The sequence below is a fragment of the Mesoplodon bidens genome, assembly GCF_964165515.1.
Source record: "Mesoplodon bidens genome assembly, chromosome: X".
NCBI lineage: Eukaryota > Metazoa > Chordata > Mammalia > Artiodactyla > Ziphiidae > Mesoplodon > Mesoplodon bidens.
In genome coordinates, this window is record NC_138163.1 from 51,877,325 (window position 1) to 51,892,873 (window position 15,549).

General features: G+C 42.1%; 1 pseudogene across 1 annotated transcript in view; it reads left to right on the plus strand.

Annotated features, from left to right (window-relative positions):
* LOC308608804 (nuclear RNA export factor 3-like) overlaps positions 1–15,549 on the plus strand; it is a 60,862-nt pseudogene that overhangs the window by 27,870 nt on the left and 17,443 nt on the right. The window lies entirely within an intron of this gene.

The following is a 15,549-nucleotide window of genomic DNA, read 5'->3' on the forward strand; positions in this document are numbered from 1 at the left end:
TATTTATTGGTTACCAATGATATGTGAAGCACTGTAATAGGCACTGAAGATAAATCAGAGAACCTGACAGACAGGGTCATGGTTCTCATGGAGCTCACATTCTACAGGGGTTGATTCACTCAAGATTTAAAAGCCATTAAGAAAATAATATGGGAAAATGTGACAGAGAATGACTAGGGTGGGGAAGGTAAGGAAGGATTTTCTGAAGGCGTAACTTAGATTTAATATTCAAATAACAAGAAGTACACAGTCAGCAGTGGGAAGATATTGGAGCTGAGCCCTCGAGGCAGAGGGAAGAGCAAGACGAAAGGCCCTAAGATATGGGCAAGCTTGCCAGTTTTAGGGAACAGCTTGTATGCCATTGTGTATTGGGAGGACAACGTTAGAAAATGAGGTGAGAATGGTAGGAGGGGCCCAATAACAGAAGGTCCTGTGGGCCATGGTAAGGACTCTGGCTTTTGATCTTATTATGATGGAGCCATTGGGTGCTTTCTGAAAGGAAGGGAAATTATTTTTATAATCTAATTTATTAAAGCTCATTCTAAATGTTCCTTGGAGGACAGACTGAAGTAGAGCAACTGTAAGATCAAGACACAAGATTAGGAGGCTACGACACACATGAGAGTGAGAGGTTACAGTCTCGTAGACCACAGTCGTAGCAATGGAAGGGGTGAGATGGGGTTTGAAATGACATGTATCTTGGAAGTACTGAACTTGTTGATGAAGTCCACGTTTGTGGTAAGGGATAGAGAGGAAGTAAGTGTGTCTCTTGGAATGTGGGTTTTGGCAGCTGGGTTAGGGTGGTTTTCTTCGATGGGGAAATGAACGGAGGACCAGCTTCGGTGCAATGCCAGGAAACTGACAGTTCTGTTTTGACCATGTCGTTTGCAGAGCCTATGAAAAATCTGGGTGGGGAGCATGTGGTTGGATGTATAAGTCAGGAGATCCTGAGAATATTTTTGGTTGTGGCAAAGAAAAAAAAAAGAAAAACCCAAAACAAAACAAAAAAACAAGCATGCAAGCAAACAAATGAAAAACCCAACTGTACAGTTCAATCTGAAAATACAGGTTGATTTCACATATGAGCATGACGGAGGTCTAGATTCTGGAAGGGATACAACGACATATTAAAAACCAACTTCACTGAGCTATAATTTATGTTCAACATAATGCATCCATCTTTTTTTTTTTTTTTTCTGTGCTGCGCGGCTTGCAGGATCTTAGTTCCCAAACCGGGGATTGAACCTGGGCCCAATGCAGTGAGAGTGCCGAGTCGTAACCACTGGACTTAGCTATAAGGCTAAGGCTCTGGCCTGCCAGGGGCTACTAAGTGTCAGAGAAGAAAGATGTATGTCTGGAATATAACTATCATTCACCCACCTATTCATTCATTCATGCACCTAGCGCATGTCAAGCTCTGTGCTAAGAAGGGAAGATAGGACCATGAAAAAATTCAGACAATGTCTCTGTCTTCCTGAAGTTTAGGTGTCGAAATAGAGGACTGCAAGTGGCTCTGGTTGCTAAATAGTAAGGGAGGTATTTGGTGAGATAATTGGGCCCCCAAAAGGTCTAACCCCAGTGTACAGATGCAACTCTTCCCGTTCTGCATGTCTCATGGACAATGCTGTGGCATGACCTAGAATATAGAGCTGTTAGAATAGAATGAGCCTGAACATGCTGTGCATAAATGGCTGAGGAAACAGCTTTCCAAACCTTCCACCCAGCAAACAGCCCTGATGATGTGCAGAAGTAGATCTCAATTTCATTTAATTCTCACAGTTGGAGTTGTATGACTAATTATTTTGTCTCTGTGTCTAATTAATAAGCTGAGGTTAAGAAGGGTCAAGTATCTTGGAAGAAAACAGCAGATCTACTGATAATAGGAAAGTGTTAGATTTTAAGCTGTGAGCTCTTAACTAGTGTGGATGACTAGTTCCCATCCTTTAGGTCCAGGCTGAGGTAGTAGCAATGCAAGTTTCCCAGTCAAAGGCCTGGGATTCATTGGCCATTAGAGAATTGTAGGAACTGGAGAAGCTACAGGAAAATGAAAGCCTAACATGCCATCCTCCTGCCTGCTCCGCATCATTGCTCCTGCCTCTGCTCTCTTGTTTTCTATGGTAACGTCATCTTAACATTAGGTTTTGTTATTGACTGAAGTGTGTTCTTCCAAAATTCATATCCTGAAGCCCTAATTACCAGTGCCTCAGAACGTGACTGGATTTGGAGATAGGGCCTTTAAAAGGGGATTAAGTTAATTTAAGGCTGTTAGGGGATACCTTAATCCCATCTGACTGGTGTGCTTATAAGAAGAGGAGTTTAGGACACACAGAGAGACAGCAGAAGTGTGTATACACAGAGGGACAACCACGTGAAAAAGAAGCAAGAAGATGGCCATCTTCAAGCCAAGGAGAGAGGCCTTAGAAGAAATCACCCTGCTCACACCTTGATCTTGTACTTCCAGCCTCCAGAACTGTGAGAAACAAATTTCTGTTGTTAAGCCACTTTGTCTGTGGTATTTTTGTGTCACAGTGTGCACAGTCTAATACAGACATTATGAACATGTTTCAGTAGGTTATGAAGCAGGTAGAGTAGACTGTCAGAAAGGATGAAAATAAAGTGATGGTAAAAAATACCAATGATCAGTAAAACTGAAAGGAACGTGGTTAATTTGTATTACTATCAGGCAAAATAGACATCAAGCAATTGCAACAAAGAAGGTTGCTATCAAACCATAAAAGAAAATGTATTAAGATTACAAATTCTGAACTTACATTCACCTAATAACATATCTTCAAAAACGGATATAGCAGTAAGTAACAAAGTTACAAGTAACAGAAAGTAAAATCCACTTTTGTGTATACCATAAGGAAATACACTTGCTTATATAACTGAGAGCCCAGAGGTAAAGGAAACTTTAGATTAGTTGATCCAGTGGCTCAAAGATATAAAGACTCAGGCCCAACCTTGAACCAATGACTCTGGCTAGGGACATAGGATTATTGCGTGAGATCTAGAGTAACTCTGGTCTCACCCTTGGAACTAGCAGTCAAATTCCCCCCAAACATGTGACTGTATGAGGGAGGAAATGCACTAATGAAAATTTGAGACCAGTTAGGAAGATGAGGAGTGTATATTGCGTAGGTAAACAAAAATGTCACCTTCAGGCACCATTTGAAAGCACAATTATCAATATGAGCATAATACACACAGTACTCAAGCTCAAATGGCTTTCAACTACTATGTCTTTCCAGGTAACAAATACTTCTATTCAGGAAATACCTACATTGAATTAGTGAATGGGTAGTTAGAAAGCACTAGAGCTCTCACCCCTGCAGTAAGTTTAGGAAGAACCACAAAGTCATCCATGGTAGCGTACTTAAATCTCATTTTCTTTCTCAAATTTTTGTCAAAGCTTTTTCTTTACTATCGTACCTTGATATTATTGTGTCAGGATAGTTTGACTAGAAGGGAATGGATTCTTTATAGTTACAATTTTATCAAGTATTACCATTCTGTAGTATACAACACAGAGTTCATAAAGATATGAAAGATGAGAAGCAAGAAAATTGTCAACATTTATGATCAGCAACAATTTTCTTTAAAGAGCACCATTAAATTTCAATATGGAATATCTTTAAATGCTTCAAGCTGGGCTTCCCTGGTGGTGCAGTGGTTGAGAGTCCACCTGCTGGTGCACGGGCATGGTATCGTGCCCGGGTCAAGGAAGATGCCGCATGCCGCGGAGAGGCTGGGCGCGTGAGTCATGGCCACTGAGCCTGCGCGTCCGAAGCCTGTGCTCCGCAACAGGAGAGGTCACAACAGTGAGAGGCCCACATACCTCAAAAAAAGAAAAAAAGAAAAAAAATCTTCAAGCTTTTAGAAGAAATTCAGTCTTATAAAAATGTAATAAAATTAAAGAACATCTTCTGTTAGTGTACATATTTGTAAATATGTAAAAAGGAATATTCCTCTCGGAATACTAGCCCAAGAACCACCACAGCCCTGCCGCCTGGCATACCAGGACCCAGCCCATACACCAACAGGCTGGCACAATCTCTGGGACACATTGGGCCCCTCAACCAGCTGCTCCTTGATCTGGCCCCACTCACCAGTGGGATGAAGCCAGCCTTGGGACACCCCAGACCCCATACCCAGCTATGTCAGGAACTGGCCCCACACACCAACAAATTGACACTAGATTCAGGACTCCGAGGCCCAGTAGTCCGTAGACCAGGAACCTGGCTGTGCCCACCCGCGAGCGAGCACTAGCTCCAGGACTCTCTGGGCCACAGCCCCACCCACCAGCAGGCCAACACTAGTTCCAAGACACCTTGGTCCCCACATCTAGCTGCCCTGGGATCCAGCCCCACTCAACAGTGGGCCATCACCAGCTTTTGGACACCCCAAAACCCGGCAGCCAGCCATGTGGAACTGGCCCTGCCCACCAGCAGGCTGACACTACATACAGGACCTCTAGCCCCACCACCACACACTGCAGAGCCTAGAACCACCCACCAGTGGGCCAGCGCTAATCCCGGGACTTCTTGAGGCACTGCAGCCAGTAGCCTCATGAAACAGCCTCACTCGCCAGTGGTCACCAGCCACTGCACAAGGCAGGGCCTGGCAACCCACTGGAACAGGGGCCAGCCACACCTACCACACCATGCACAGTAGTGTGCTGTTCACAACAGAAGGACACACGCAGCCCTAACAGGGGGCACCGTTAGAGCATATAACTCTGGTGACCAGAGGGGAGAGCTCGGCTGGGACACACAGGACGTCTCCTACAAAAAGCCACTTCTCTATGGTTGGGAAATATAGCCAACCTACCAGATACAGAGAAATAAAATAGCAAACTGGACAAAATGAGGCAACAGAGGAATCTATTCCAAACAAAGGAACACGATAAAACCCCAGAAGAAAAACAAACTGAAGTGCAGATAGGAGATCTACCTGATAAAGAGTTCAGGGTAATGAACATAAAGATGTTCAAAGAACTCAGGAGAAGATTGGATGAACAGAGTGAGAAGTTTTTAACAAAGATTTCAAAAATATGAGGAAGAACCACACAGAGAAGAACACTATCGGAAATGAAAAATAAACTACATGGAATCAACAGTAAATGAAATGATGCAGAGGAATGGACGAGCAAGCTGGAAGATGGTGTAGAAGAAATAACTGAAGCAGAATAGAAGAAAGAAAAAAGAGAAAAAGAAATAGGTCAGTTTAAGAGACCTCTGGGACAACAGCAAGTGTACTAACATTTGCATTACAGGGGGCTGAGAAGGACAAGAGAAAGAGAAAGAGAAAGGGGCAGAGAACATATGTGAAGACATGATAGCTGAAAACATCCCTAACCTGGGAAAGGAAAGAGATATCCAGGTTTAGTAAGCACAGAGAGTCCCAAACAGGGTCAAGCCAAAGGAGACCACACCAAGACACACTGGAGTTAGAATGGCAAAAATTAAAGATAAAGAGAGAATATTAAAAGCAGCGAGGGAAAAGCAACAAATACCATACAGGGGAACTCCCATAAGGCTATCAGGGCAACTGGAATGAATCCAGCTGGATCACGGTGTATGATCCTGTTTAATGTAGCGTTGGATTCGGTTTGCTAATATGTGGTTGAGGATTTTTGCATCTATATTCTTCACAGACATTGGCCTGTAATTATCTTTCTTGGTAGTGTCTTTGTCTGCTTTTGGTATCAGGGTGATGGTGGCTTCATAGAATGAATTTGGGACTGTTCCCTCCTCTTCAACCTTTTGGGAGAGTTTGAGAAGTATAGGTATAAGTTCTATGTATGTTTGGTACAATTCACTGGTAGAGCTGTCTGGTACTGGACTTTTGTTTGCAGGGAGGTTTTTTTGTTTTGTTTTAATTACAGATTCTATTTCACTTCTAGTGATTGGTCTGTTCAAATTATCTGTTTCTTCTTGACTCAAATTTGGCAGGCTGTATATTTCTAGGAACTTGTCCATTTCTTCTTGGTTGTCTAATTTGTTGGCATATAACTGTTCATAGTATTCTCTTATGTGTTTTGGTTTTTGTGAGTTTATTTTTTTGTATTTTTCTGGTATTAGTTGTTGCTTCTGTTTCATTTTTTATTTTGCTTATTTGGGCCCTTTCTCTTTTTTTCTTGGTGAGCCTGGCTAGAAGTTTGTCAATTTTGTGTGTCTTTCCAAAAATCTAGCCCTTGGTTTTATTGATCTTTTCTATTTTTACCTCTATTTTATTTATTTCCATCTGATCTTTCCCAAAGAACTGACTTTGGGAATTTTTTCGTTCTTTTTTTTCGAATTCTTTTTCTCTTTTTGTTTATTTGAGATTTTTCTTGTTCCTTGAGGAAGGCCTGAATCGCTTTTTACTTCCCTCTGAGAATTGCTTTTGCTGCATCACATAGATTTTGGAAGGTTGTGTTTTCATTGTCATTTGTCTTGAAGTATTTCCTGATTTCTTCTTTGATTTCATCATTGACCCACTGGTTTTTTGGTAGCATGTTGTTCAGTCTCCATGTATTCGTTCTTTCCCCATTTTTCTTTCTGTGCTTGATTTCTAGTTTCATAACATTGTGGTAATAAATGATGCTTGAAGTCATTTCTATCCTCTTAAATGTGTTGAGGTTTGTTTTCTGTCCTAGTATGTGGCCTCTCCTAGAGAACGTGCCTTGCAAGCTTGAAAAGAATGTGTATTCTGTTTATTTGGGGGATGTAGTGTCCTGTAGGTAAAAATTAAGTCCAAGTGGTCTATTGTGTCATTTAGGGCCTCTGTTGCCGTACTGATTTTCTGTCTGGAAGATGTGTCCATTGATGTCAGTGAGGTGTTAAAGTCTCCTAGTATTATAGCATTCCTGTTAATTTCTCCCTTTACGTCTGTAAGTATCTGTTTTATATATTTAGGTGCTCCTCTACTGGGTGTATATATGCTAACAAGTGTAATATCCTCTTCTTTATTGATCCCTTTATCATTACATAATGTCCTTCTTTGTCTTTATGGACTTTGTTTTAAGTCTATTTTTTCTGATATGTGTATTGCTAACCCTGCTTTCTTGTTGTTTCCATTTGCATGAAATAGCTTTCCATCTCCTCACTTTCAATCTGTCTGTGTCTTGTGCCCTGAAGTAGTCTCTTATAGGCAGCATATTGTAGGTTCTTGGTGTTTTTTTTTATCCATTCAGCTACTCTGTCTTTTGATGGGAGCATTTAGTCCACTGATATTTAAAGTAATTATTGATAAGTATGTACTTGCTGCCATTTTAAACCCTGTTTTCCAGTTGACTTTGTAGTTCTCTATATCTTTCACTTTTGCCATTTTAATTATGCTACGTCTTGTTGTCACTCTATTTGGGTTCTTCTTGTGTGGGACCCTCTGTGCTTCCTGTACCTGGATATCGGTTTTCTTCTTTAGGTTTGGGAAGTTTTCAGCCATAATTTCTTCAAATACATTTTCTATCCCCTTTTCTCTCTCCTCTTCTTCTGGTACCCCTATTATGCATATGACTGTGCCCATTATGCATATGATTATGCATATTACGCATGCTTTATATTATCCTATAGATCTCATATGTATTCTTCATTTTAAAAAATTTGTCTTTCTGTCTGCTGTTCTGATTTGGTGGTTTCCATTATTCTGTCTTCCAGATCACTTATTTATTCTTCTGCTTTGGTTAGTCTGCTATTTATTGCTTTTATTTTGTTTATTATCTCAGCAATTGAATTGTCTAGTTTTGATTGATTTCTCTTTATAGTTTCTATTTCCTTGTTGCAGTGATCTGCATTTCTATCAATAATCTTCCTTAATTTCTTTAGCCTTTTCCCTACCTCCTTTCTGAATCTGGGGTCTAGTAGACTGGTGAGGTCTCCTTCATTATTTGTTCCTTCAGGGGATTTCTCTTGTTCTGTTTTTTGGGAATACTTCCACTGTTTTTCATTCTACTTAACTTTCTTCATCTCTGAATTTAGGACAGGCATGAATCTACTGTGTTCTTGAAGGGGTGATTTTATGTTGGAGGATCCCTCTGTAGACGGTATGAGTCCAATAGTTTTGGTGCAAGGGCTGGTTTTGGTGTGGGTGCTTGCCACGTATTTCCTTAAAGTGTGCTGGCCCTTGCTCCCTTGATAGGGTGTGTGCTTGTAGTTGTGTTGACCAGAGGCTGCACTGGTTGTTGGCTGGGGCCTCCTCTTTGCATTATGGCTGTCACAGCCCTGTTGGGGCTGGAGTCTGATTCCCAGCTGTTGGAGTAGAAGCCCTGAGGGTCAGGTTCAGTCAGGTTCCACTGCCCCTGAGCCCATGCCCTGATGCAAAGGAGGTGACCACTGAAGCTAATGAGGTCCGTGTGGTCACTGCAAACCTATGTGCCTCCAGTGCAGGCATCCATGACTCTGCCCAGAAGCAGCCCATGGTTGCATCTCTTTCTCTGTTGTGTTCACCCCAGACCTAGTGCTGGGATGTGGTGTGCAGTAGGCTGGTGCTGGGGGCTAGAGCCCTGTGGCTGCAGGAATTGAGGTGGTTGTGCCACTGCCTGGAACCTGGGCTGCCTCTGTGTCAGACCTCTCCCAGGACCTGTCTGCTCCAGATCTGGCTCCTAGCTATGGTGTAGAGTGAGCGGGGCCAGTGTGCTCCCACCGTGAAATGAACAACTGCATACCCTTGCCCTGTGCCCATCCAACCGAGATGCAGTGCCCAGCTGCTGTGCCCGCCGTGGTGCCATCTGGCGCACGTGTTGGCAAAGTCCACTATGGCCAGACCTGCCCCCACTGTGTGCACACTGACAATGGGCACTGTGGCAGGACCTGCCCCCACTATGTGCAGGCTGACAATGGGCTCCTTGGTTTGGCCCAGACCATACCCCAGGCCCTGTGGTCTGTATCCACACATCTAGATCAGGTCCTCTCCCTGGACCGGTCTACCTAAGATTCAATGCTCAGCTGCTGTGGGCATCTGTGGCCCCACCACCTTGTGTGTGCTTTGGATTGGGAAGTGCAGCAAGGCAGCAGCCGCCAGTGCCAGTCTCTCTCTGCCCTGATTGTTAGCAAGCCAGCATGCATGCACTCCTTGTGAGCAGAATTTAGGCTTTTCCAGCCCCTCCACCTATCCCAGCAGCTTTTCCAGCAGGCAAGGGGGCTTCCTGGATCAAGGGTCTGCCTATGTGTACCTCTCCTCCTTTACAGATCTCCCCCAGCGGTGCCAGGACCGTCCTCATGCCTTTAAAATGTTTTCTGTCCTTCCTGTATATGTGGCGATATTCCTTGCAGCTTTGGTTGTGTAGGAGATCTTCTCCCAGTTTCCAGTTGGTTTTCTGAGAGAATTGCCTCACATGTAGGGGTATTTTTAATGTGTTTGTGGGGAGAGGTGAGCTCCACATACCTCTACTCCACCATCTTGATCCCCCTCCCTATTTGGGAGACTTTGAATTGCATCAACGTGTCCCATATAAAAACAGAAACACTAGACTAAATTAGAATTACAGAATCCAGTGATAGTTAACCATTGCAAGTGACTGTCAGTTTTTAGAGAGCACAGGATATGCCAGGTTTTTCCAGATTTTGTGGGGAAAAAAAGGTAGAACATCATGTACATTTTAAATGATCTTTGGACCCAAATGCGCTACATGAATTAGATAATTAAAACATCATCTGATGATGTGACGAAAGTGCAGAGTTCATTGATATGACTTAGTCCTCAAAGCCTGCTTCTATCCTAAAGAAAGCTGGCAAATGTCACTCATTTACATCATATGGGAACATATCCACCAGCAGTAGATGGCAGTGTGATATCGTAACAAGAAAACAATGTGGCTGTTTACGTAAAAACACATATCACAATACTTTCAAAGAATATAGCTAGAATTATTTGGGGGTTGTGGCAAAAAAAATAGTTACAATGAGTGGATAACAAGAGCCAAGCTAGGACCACTTCAATTCTCCCTGTCTAATAATTTTTAAAGCCTTGAAACACACTTATTTCATTTTTAAATGGTCTTCACCTGGAAGGGATTTTCAAACTGTACCAGAGAATCATACCATCACAAATGACATAGTTTATAAGCAAAAACCGTGAAAGGAATCCCTGCCTTCTCGACCCTTTCCATCCTTTGGCCTCAAAAGAAGTTTTCACTGTGGATGTAATTTTCTGTTTCAACGCTGTGGTAGTCCCCAAGAATGAGCTCATCACTTAGAGCTGTGAAAATTTACACTGTGCTGGGGGAAGGGAGCACACTGAGTACTCTGACAGGGAGCACTATCTACAATTGTTTCTCTTCTTTCCCATTGCTTGACACTGACAGTAAAGTCACTTCTAGTTAATTAACGAGCTTCTTAAAGGAACAAAGAAAAACATGTTTCGATTACCATTTCTATAAAGGTACAGCAATATCTGATAAGTTCTCTCGGATAATGGTACCAGATTAAGTCAATTTTCCTTTCTGAAAGTAAATTCACATAGGATCTCTACTTGAGTTGTACATATTTGTGTTTGAACCAAAAGCATTTGAGTATTTGTGTTTAATTTAGCAGCATCACAAATGTCTGCTATTCTCCTTTCCCATTTCTCTGTGTTAAACAAAGCCACTAGCACTGACCTCCAAAACGTCCACCCCAAAACAGAAATATAAAAGAAGTAAAAGTTGTTCCCAGTAAACCTTGCCAAACAACATTCAAGAAGAATAGCTTATCAGCCTGCCTCACCTAAACAGACACAGCACCTGATACATGGAGTTCCTAAACTGCCTAGCTCACATAAGCTGTGTTCATATAGGGGTTTATCCAAAGCCTTAGCGTCCCTTCCCCAATGTATGTTAGAAAGAGCTGACAGGCACCCACTGGTGTAACTAAATATACTTTAATCCTTAAATAACTCCTGGTAATCATCGCAGGGCAAGAATAAATGATACGACCATTAGTTCTGACAGGAGAATATCTGACCCTTCCCAAGAAAGATATAATTAGAACTCCAGGGTTTGCCTTTTGGTGAAAGAAGTTGACCTCAATCACCATTAGTGGATTTGTCCATTACAGAAGCTACAGTTGGGACAGACATCAGGTCATGATGGCAGATTCCATCCAGTGATTGTATACAGATGCTTCCTAAATCCATCTTGAGTTTTCATAACAGGCTCTATTGTAAACACGTGTCTCCATTTTCATACCCTGCATTTACATATGTCCCATAAATAATTTTCCAAAATTATCTAAGGAACACCAATGTGCCCAGAGTCACTCCAAAAAACCACTACTTCCTTCAATAAGCTAAAACTACAAACACAGTCTGTTATCCTTACTAGTGTATTCAAATTTAACCATGGTGCAAAATTTGGTTTGTTGTATTTACTTCAGGTTATTTATGTAGCCATGCCACGTTGCAGGGTGCCAGCAAAATAATACCACTGCTTGTATAGCATTAAGTTTGCCTAAGCCAGCAAACGGGCAAGATCACATCAAACCTCTTTTGGATATACACACAGATCTTCAGTTTTCCACACAAATCAGCAAAAGAGGTGTTTGTAAAACTGCAATTAAAAAAAACAGAACTATATTGTGTATTCTCCTTTCCCTTTCTCTGTCCTTTCTAGGAAGATGCAAACAAAATATAAGTGCAGTAATATCTAATTCAGATTCTGCTCACTTTTAACTTTTGGAATTCCATAAAGAGCCATAAAGTCTGAAATATTTCTCTTTAGAGTGTTTAAAAATAAAAGAAGGAAACGTTTTCAACTAACGTCTAGCATTTTATACAACCTTTTATATACACGTATACTTCACTTATTAAAGATAAGTTTATATTTATACCTTAAAATTAATCTGAGGGCCTTAACTGACTTCAGCTTCGATTAGTTCTAATTACTGGCAGTACTGGAAATTATTTAAATGCCACTTTAAAGAGGTCCTCTATGATCTCAACTTTTCAGTAACTGCGGATGGCTTTCAGGTTAGTCTGAATAAGGAAGACTGAATTATTCTTCATTTTCTTTGGAGACTCTTGTGGGTGATCCAAACACAAAGTCTGGAGCCAGGGTGCCTGGGAGTAAACCCTGGTTTGGCACCTATTGGTTCAGTTATCTCTTAGGCAAGTGACTTAACACATCTGTGCTTCCACTTTCTCATCTGTGAAAACTCGAATAATAATCATAGTACCTAGTTTATAGAATTGCCACTATTAAAGGAGTTGACGTTTTAAAGTGCATGACACATAGTAATCATTATATACATTTTTTTTTTCAAATTAACAGCTAAAATTCACTTACTGGCTTTGCTTTAATTTCTCTTAGACTTGCATGAAATTACAGCAACAGAGCTTACCTGTACCCACTGCTTAGGTTTTTCAACTAGTCCCTAAAATATGGCAATGGTTATGGATTTAGGGAGGCCCTAGTCCATTGCTATGTGTTAATTTATGTGTTAAATTTCACGTGTTATTAGGAAAAAAAATTAGCACACGAAAGAAGCACATTAGCACATTAAAAAGGGGTTGGGGCAGGTGAAGCCAGCTTGTGTTGTGAGGAAGAACGTCCGGAGGCACCACCATCAATGGGAAGCCCAGGAATGTGGGCAATCTCAGATCTCCAGCTCTCATGAAGAGAACGGGCTCCTGAAACACACAGCCGGGAGAACCCTACTGTCACTATGCTACACTCAGGAGGCTGACGCAGCTTTTGAGCACCGTGGGCTCCTATGGCTATGTTCATGCGGATGCGGCCATCAAGTGCCAGGCCCAGACAGTTATGTGGCAGGCCCAGACCTACTGGCCATGTCAGCACCATGAGCCCTTAAACCCTGAGCTCGTGTAGTCTCTCTGGACCTATTGCCACTATGATCATGTGGTAGATCCAGCTTTTCAAGTCGCTAGAGCATGGCAGACTCCTAAAACCTGCCCATCATGTGGATTCATCCTGTCATGTGGCCCTCACTAGCTAGTGGCATGTGGAAGCCTCAGCCCTCCAAGTCACAAAGGTGACCTGCTTCTGAGTGTCGTATGGATGCTATGGTTGGTCACATATCCCCCTTGCTCACATATCAGGCTCAGCCATCTCTATCTCGTGAAGATTGCTGCCTACCAGAATCTTCAGATCCCTGAGTCAACATGGATGTGGCCGCTACCATCACATGGCAGGCAAAGCGCCTGCCGTCATGTGAACACCGCACCTTCCCTTCGGCTGTTGGTCGTGTACATTCTACGGTCATGGGACATGCTGTGGTCTCCTGAGGCTCAGTTCTCTCAGTCACAGTTCATGATTGAGGGCTCCTGAATCCTGACGTCACCTGCATCCTTCTACTCTGTGGCCTCCGCCAGCCAAGCCCCTGGAAGTCAGGTAGGGCCCACAGCGGCGCGTTACGTTACATAGCCCCCACAGTCACGTGACGCCGTAAGGTCGTGACCTAGGGAGGCGCCGTTATAGCGTGCGGAGAGCCTGCCGAACGGTGGGTAGCTCGGCTTAGCCTTTTGAGGAGTCAGACCGAGAGGTGAAGAAGACCTTTAGAATTAAGGTACTTGTCCTGGCTGAGGGGGAACTTGATGAGGCTCTGGCTCTGATGCCAACCTTTCCATCGACATTCATATTCTGACACGGTAGGCGGTAGTCGGGTAGGAGGGGCGCCCTCCATTACTAGAGGTTCACTCAGAATCGGCGGGACAGCGGGCGGCAGGCGTTCATGGGCTGCTCTCGGCAGCTAGGCTCGGGAAACTGGGTGGACCCCTCCCTTCCCTCTTCCTTCCCAACCCCCACATTAAAGCCCTACTCTTGCTTATCTCTGTTTCGTATCCGTATTCACTACCTGCCATGTGATGGTGTCCTCTGCGCTCCTCTGACCACGTTTGTTATTAGGAACAGCAGAGAACTCCTAGATGCCAGTTCCTATTGATGATTTCAAATCTGATCTGAGTTTCTGTCTCTTAATTTGTTCTGTGGAGAGAGGCAAGGAGAGAGACTTTTTTTAATTTGATAGTTTTCCAGTAAAAGTGTGAAAGTAGCCAGCACGTTAAGGTTCAGAATTTGTTTTCTGTATATGCTTTGCCGACCAGTAGTTTTTCAAAGTGTGTGTGGGGTGGGATGCCATTATCTTTTTCTGCTTGGACTCTCTAAATGGCTTAAATTAGTCCAGCCAGACACTGTTGGCTTCTGATTTTCCTCTTGATTTTCTAACCATTCCTTGTCACATTCCTTGAAAGCTCTCCCCTTTCCTTCATGTGGGAAAAAACATTGAATTTATTTAAGAAAACCATATTAAGTAAAATTATAGATGATACGTATCATAAAAATCACATAGACGGTACTTAATGAGTAAAATGCAGCAAGTAAAATAAGGTGTTTACATTTGTGAGGGATTTAAAGATTGTTTGAGAGATGGTTAAAGGAGTGATATATTTTTAAAATTATATAATAGCCATTTCTTTCCTCTCATTTCAGCACTTTCAGGTTTGTTCTACAACACACTATGTCTGAGAGACAGCAACAACAAAAATGCTTTTATTCATTGAAGAAATATGGGACATACAAAAATGAAGGTAAAAGGATTTCTGTATTGTCATATTTTTAAGATAATATGCCACTTGAATCTCAAATAGAAGGGTAGTGTCTTAGCTTGTTCAGGCTGCTGTAGTAGAACACCATAGACCGGGTGGCTTGTAACTTACAAGAATTTATTTTTCCCGGTTCTGGAGTCTGTGAAGTCCAAAATCAAGGCACGAGCAGGTTGAGTGTCTGGTGAGAGTCTGCTTCCTGGTTCATAAAGGGCTGTCTTCACGCTGTATCCTCACGTGGCAGAAAGGGCAAGGGAGCTCTCTGGGTCCTCTTTTATAAAGGCACTAATCCCATTCATGACGGCACCTCCCTCATGACCTAATCACCTACCAGTGACTCAAACTGCAAATACTGTCACCTTGGAGCCTAGGTTGGTACTTAAACAGTCAGTCTGTAGCAGGTAGTTTCCTCAAGCTATATGGGAATGGAACATTTTCCCACAGTCCACTGGAAGTACTAGTGTTCCTCAGAAAACATTTTGGGAAAGCCTGTTCAAACTAAATCTCTTCTGCCACATTAATACCTTGTACCTTTGTTTACTAAGTAGAATGTATGCTTACTAATAATTATAATCTGTTCTTCTCATTGAGAAACTACTTATTGCTAACTCATTTTATCTTATGCCATTAGTCATTCTCTCTTTTGCTTAATCTTTCCACTTTTTCATTCTTTACATATAACCTCAATTTATGTTTCTGATATCATGATGGCAAGAAATAAGTGCATAAGTGCTAGTCATTAGGAAGTCTTAAAAATAAAATAAAATGCCCCACTCTTGAAAAGATGATACAACTTACCCGTAAGGATGAGTGGATGAAATAGCTCTCATTTTATAGCAATTTTCCACACTTTTTCAAAACTAGTTTTCTATTATTATTTAATCATTATAGCTGCCATTTTTTGAGTTCCTGTTATATGTCAAGCACTGTGGCAACCTTGTCATACCAGTTTTCTCATTTAAACCTCAGAAAAATCCTGAGAGGATGTTATTTTAATTTACAGATAAGATACAAGAATCAAGATAGGCTAGATTA